The sequence below is a fragment of the Dreissena polymorpha genome, chromosome 9, assembly GCF_020536995.1.
Source record: "Dreissena polymorpha isolate Duluth1 chromosome 9, UMN_Dpol_1.0, whole genome shotgun sequence".
In the NCBI taxonomy this organism is placed as follows: domain Eukaryota; kingdom Metazoa; phylum Mollusca; class Bivalvia; order Myida; family Dreissenidae; genus Dreissena; species Dreissena polymorpha.
This window is the reverse complement of record NC_068363.1, coordinates 54,907,967-54,914,270: the sequence shown is the minus strand read 5'-3', so window position 1 is coordinate 54,914,270 and position 6,304 is coordinate 54,907,967. Positions and strand designations below refer to the sequence as shown.

General features: G+C 36.5%; 1 long non-coding RNA gene across 1 annotated transcript; it reads left to right on the top strand.

Moving 5' to 3' along the window:
- Window positions 1-3,193: 3,193 nt before the first annotated feature.
- LOC127845374 (uncharacterized) lies at window positions 3,194-6,049 on the top strand. Its single transcript, XR_008033200.1, has 3 exons — window positions 3,194-3,251; window positions 4,025-4,086; window positions 5,760-6,049. It is a non-coding gene; the product is annotated as an uncharacterized LOC127845374 (long non-coding RNA).
- Window positions 6,050-6,304: the final 255 nt, after the last annotated feature.

Sequence of the window (6,304 nt, the reverse complement as noted above, 5' to 3'; positions counted from 1 at the left end):
AAACTTCTATTTCCAAGCATGCCTTCCACTTCCTTGAGCTGACTTCGTTGAGTTCATGATTAGCAGATGCAATCTGTAAGATTTACTTATAAATAACTCTAAAATAAGTGATTGTTACCCAAAAAATAAAAAAAATATAAATTCTTTTGTCTAATTACACACTTTCACATACATAAATGTGACACACGCATAAAGGCCCATAACCATCCAATCATAATATTCAGAAATAGAGGAGCTCATTATACTAACAGTAATGACTAAGTTTGTATACATGTATGTTTTTTTCAACTATGTTTTGCAAAATATTCTCATGCAAACCAGGGTTTCCAATTTAATAAGTCACATGTACATTGCATGTAACAGGGGTAAGACAATGCTAACAAGAGATGTGGTTGTCAGAAACACAATGCCCACTAATGCGCCACTTTGATTTTTTTTTTTACATTTGACCTTGAAGGATTACCTTGATCTTTCACCACTCAAAATGTGCAGCTCCATGAGATACACATGCATGCCAAATATCAAGTTGCTACGTTCAATATTGCAAAAGTTATGAAGAAGGTTAAAGTTTTGGTTAAAGGTTTGGGACACACACACACACACACACAAACGGACACATACAATGACAGACAGGCCAAAAACAATATACCCCCGATCTTTCGATCTGGGGGCATAAAAATAATCCCGGTTGTGTTTTTCAAGCAATCTAGCTAAACAAACAGGTTTAATTAAAATAGAAAGATTAACTAAAATGAACATACCAGTTATATAGGGCTATAACTATCATATTGAGTATGTCAACACAAAATCGTGTCATTAGTTGCTAAAAGATACAGAAAGCATTATATGGGAAAGTGCATGTGTTGACCTCCTTTTTTGTTACTTTATTTGAACATAAAATGCTTGTCAAGCATACACAAGTTAGTGATTTAAAGTTATACCATTGGTGAGCCTATCAGCTTAATTTTACTCTCTTTTCCAGTCTCTGGTTGCTTGATATGGCGACTGCAGAAGTGGCTCAGCAAAGCGTCATCGTTGGAGCAAACAACCCTGCATTCTGGACACCGATTGTGCGCCTCCTTTAAATATAAAACTTTGTGAAACATGAAATATATTCAACATTTATTTTTCATCATTTTAACCAATAAATACCTACTAAACAAGAACTTTGAGATTAACTTAGATAAGAAAAACATGTATATTATTTTCAATTAAATTGTTACACAAGAGCTGTCTCCATAGGATGACGTATGCCCCCAATAAATGCTTTGATAGAAATTATGAGCATTTTTCGAAATCTAAATGCATTTTTCAAACCCTAAACGCGGACCCTAAGGTCAAGGTCATGGGGTAAAAATTTGTGTGCGTATGGAAAGGCCTTGTCCATATACACATGCATATCAAATATGAATGTTACATCTGAAGCGACAAAAGAAGTTATGAGCATTTTTCGAAACCTAAACACAAAGTGTGACGGACAGACGGACAGACAGACATCAGACAAACAGACGGAAGGACAGTGCGATCACTATATGCCCTCCTTCGGCGGCATAAAAAGTTAATCCAGAAATGCAAAATAAGTCCCAAACTAGAGAGCGGACACCATACTTAATCCTTGAAATGCACTAAGTGACCCCGTGACCTAGTTTGTGACTCGGCATGACCCATATTCGAACATGACCTAGATATTGTCTTGATACAACTTCTGACCAAGTTTGGTAAAGATCAGATGAAAACTACTTCAATTAGAGAGCAGACACCATGCTTAATCCTTGAAATGCACTAAGTGACCCCATGGTCTAGTTTTTGACCCGGCATGGCCCATATTCGAGCTTGACCTAGATATCGCCTAGATACAACTTCTGACCAAGTTTGGTAAAGATCGGATGAAAACTATTTGAATTAGAGAGCGTACAAGAAAAGTGTGACAGACAAACAGACAGTGCAAAAAATATATACCCACTTTTCTTCGAAAGGGGGCATAAAAAATGTGGAGTAAAATATATACAAATGTGTTCTTTTTCTTTGCAGACTGACTTACCTATCAAAATAGTTACATAAACAAATATGTATGATTATATTGTTAATATTATGCGCATAAATAAAACATTTGCTATTTCATCTAAAATTAATTGTAGACAGAAAATAATGAAACAAGAAACCGTTTAAGACGGGTGATGCTCCACAAAGGTTTTTTTGTCACAATATTGCACTATATATTCAGATAAAAGGAAACGTCTTGAGGGGCATAACTTTGAACTAAATAATACGATGGATGGTTTAGCAACTTATAAAAATTTCAAAGGGCCATAACTCTGTAAATAAATCATCTAACCAGAACCCACTAATAACATGTGCATCTTCTCAAGGTAGTTAAGCTTCCCATAAAGCTTCATTGTATTCCAGTCAGTAGTTGGGGAGAAATAGCCCGGACAAGAATTGCACTATATGTACAGTTTATAGAAAATTTCAAAGGGCCATAACTCTGTGAAAAATCATTCGACCATAACCGGCTGATAATATGCACATCTCCTGTTGGTAGTGAAGCTTCCCATAAAGTTTCATTGAATTCCCAGGATAAATTGCTGAGAAATAGCTCGGACATGAATTGCACTATATGTACAATGGAAAATTTCAAAGGGCCATAACTCTGTGAAAAATCATCCGACCATTACCGGCTGATAATATGCACATCTCCTGTTTGTAGTGAAGCTTCCCATAAACTTTCATTGAATTCCCGTAATAAGTTGCTGAGAAATAGCTCGGACAAGAATTGCACTATATGTACAATGGAAAATTTCAAAGGGCCATAACTCTGTGAAAAATCATCCGACCAGAACCGGCTGATAATATGCACATCTCCTCTTGGTAATGGAGCTTCCCATAAAGTTTCATTAAATTCCGGTCATTAGTTGCTGAGAAATAGCCCGGACAAGAATTGCACTATATTTACAGTTAATGGTAAATTTCAAAGGGCCATAACTCTGTAAAAAATCATCCGACCAAAACTGGCTGATGGTTACAATATACTAAAATATTTTGGAGTGCAATGCTATACTCTCTAAAAACATGAACATCATTTATAAGAAGACACAATTCTCTGTAGGGGCACTTGCCATGGCTTTATTTTAGAATGTTTCTTTGTGCATGTGGTAGGGAAAACATTGATGTTTAACAGAAATGCACTCTTTTGCTTGAAGGTTGGAGACTACATGAGACTTTGACAGATGGCGGGAAACCCTTCTCAACTGGTACGAAGCCGGTAAATAGATGGCCATAAAACAGTGACCGCTGATTCGCGTCGAATTCTTTCTTGCATAACGTATGACCCCCCTTTTTTATTGTTTAAATCATTGCGGCTTGGAATGCTCTTTAAGAAAAGGTATGGTTATGGGGATGTCTATGCGCAAAAGTTTGACTTTATTTTTTGTTAAAGTTATTGCTTTCACATTGAATTTGTGTAGGAAATCTTTTAGTATATTGTGACCTAAACTAACTTTAGGTAAAAAGGAAATATCATCTGCAAGTGCAAAATATGACTGTGAAAGCTGATTTTTGGTCAAAAGAGAAGAATTTAAGTGCATTAAATGCATGAATTCAGATTATTTGACCTGGAATAGTCGTTTTTCAAGTTGACCCCCCACCCTTATATAGCCGAATAAGGGCTAAATTGCTTTCCGACTTAAATTCAAAGGCATTTTGGTTGACCGTGTAGCGTTAATGTGCAACATGAAGTCAGAATTCAACGCCAGGGACTCCGTGATCCAGTAACGCAACAATAGCTTGTGCGTAAAGCATGAACATTCAAACAGAGCCCCATTTCACCGACATGAAATGGCGGACATTTTTACAGTTTGGACAGTGCAGCAGACGCTTAACTGAGCCAGCTTTCATATTTAGTTCAATCATGAACATAACAAGCTTTATCACTTGCTATTATTCATAGAAATACACATAAAATACATAAATGCATTTTCTTTTTTCATTTTATACCTATTTTTATTGGGTATTTTGAATTTTTCAGGTAGAGAAATGTCTGGGACTTAGCCGAGGGCAACTGGAGAAGGGTTGTTGATGGCAAAACAGGTAATAATACTAAATTATTATCATGTACACAAGCAAATAAGCATAGTTATGATGTTTAAGGTGTGAAATACTGTCATAATATGGTTTGTGGTCACTGAAATCCTTGCCGTCGTGCAATTCCCCGTGCAGTTTGTATTGATAGCTCCGCGTCCTGACACGTAAAGCTCGTGCTTTGTTGGCAGTAGAAGTTGGCACTTAACAGGTTTATCCTTGCTCCTAAGCATGTATGCAGTACATCTAAGTTGATATGCTACTTGTAACCCTACAATTAGCTTGTGTTTGGTATTGTTTCCTCACAATATGTTTACAGTCATGGTCCCGGCTTGAAAGGATGTGGCGTCCGACTTAAACATAGGATTGTTGTAGCAAGTGTCCCCTTCATCATTTACCTTAGAGGGATCTTTTTGCCAAAATTTGGCATTTCAGCAACCAGTTTTGTTTTTTATTTGGTACATGCTTCTCTCATTCAGTGATTTGAGGGAAGTATTGACCTTATTCGCTTATCTTTGCATACAAATGTGACATGGATCAATGATATTTGTTGTGTTGAGAATTCTGCGGGAAGCTGTGTCCCCAAAAGAAGTACCAGAAACCCCTTTCAGGAAGCTTGCATTGATTTGAACTGCCTTTCTGCCCCTGTTACAACATGAAACCTCATTTCTAAGCTTATAATGCTTTCCTACATGTGTGTGTCTTGTTCATTTTAACCTTTTCTTCCATTCTAAACCCCCAAAATGAGCTTTTTTGTCTTTGGCTCGGTTATAACGCGCCATTTTGACCAGATTGCCACCATCAAAATAGTCAAAAGTACTTATTTTGTGCCCAAAATATGAAATTTTGTATTCTCTTTAACCTCTTAATGAGAGCTGGCAGTGAATATTGGCCATCTTCTTCAGTTTAAAGACACCCATGACATTGTATGCTAGAATATATAATTGGCAGCTGGTAAACAAATTGGCTCTGAGCAACAAGGCGCTTTCAAGATTTCACACTTTTATTGGTGCGAAACAACAAGTTATTGGAAGCTTATGGATTTCTACACTTTAAAGTATCTTTGATCTCTCATTTTCACTAATTTGCTTATTGTCTGTGATGAAATTGGATTTTTTTTGCTTTGAAATTGACATTTTTGGGGTGATTTAAAAAAAAAGAACAAAAAAGGCATTATCAAAATTGCTTTGAGTGAAAATATCTAACAAATTCATTCTTTCCCCACCCCGCATAAGCCCAACGTGCCTGTCCATTTGGTTTGTTTTGGTATTTTGTTGCATATATTGAACACAACAACTTTAAATCTTAAAGGGACATTTAAGCTTTAACAGGCCTAAAATTGCCTTCTTCGGACCGAAAACACCCGCGTGTGAAAATATGATATAAAATGGCCAAATGGACAGATAATCCAGCCAAACTTAATATTTTGCTGCAATATGCATAGGAAGATAATAATATGCAAGAAAAACACATTTAAATCAGAATAAATTTCTCCTTTAGGTTACAATATACTAAAATATTTTGGAGTGCAATGCTATACTCTCTAAAAACATGAACATCATTTATAAGAAGACACAATTCTCTGTAGGGGCACTTGCCATGGCTTTATTTTAGAATGTTTCTTTGTGCATGTGGTAGGGAAAACATTGATGTTTAACAGAAATGCACTCTTTTGCTTGAAGGTTGGAGACTACATGAGACTTTGACAGATGGCGGGAAACCCTTCTCAACTGGTACGAAGCCGGTAAATAGATGGCCATAAAACAGTGACCGCTGATTCGCGTCGAATTCTTTCTTGCATAACGTATGACCCCCCTTTTTTATTGTTTAAATCATTGCGGCTTGGAATGCTCTTTAAGAAAAGGTATGGTTATGGGGATGTCTATGCGCAAAAGTTTGACTTTATTTTTTGTTAAAGTTATTGCTTTCACATTGAATTTGTGTAGGAAATCTTTTAGTATATTGTGACCTGATAATATGCACATCTCCTCTTGGTAGTGAAGCTTCCCATAAAGTTTCATTGAATTCCGGTCATTAGTTGCTGAGAAATAGCCCGGACAAGAATTGCACTATATGTACAGTTAATGGAAAATTTCAAAGGGCCACAAATCTGTGAAAAATCATCCGACCAAAACCCGCTGATAATATGCACATCTCCTCTTGGTAGTGAAGCTTCCCATAAAGTTTAATTGAATTCATGTCATAAGTTCCTGAGAAATAGCTCGGA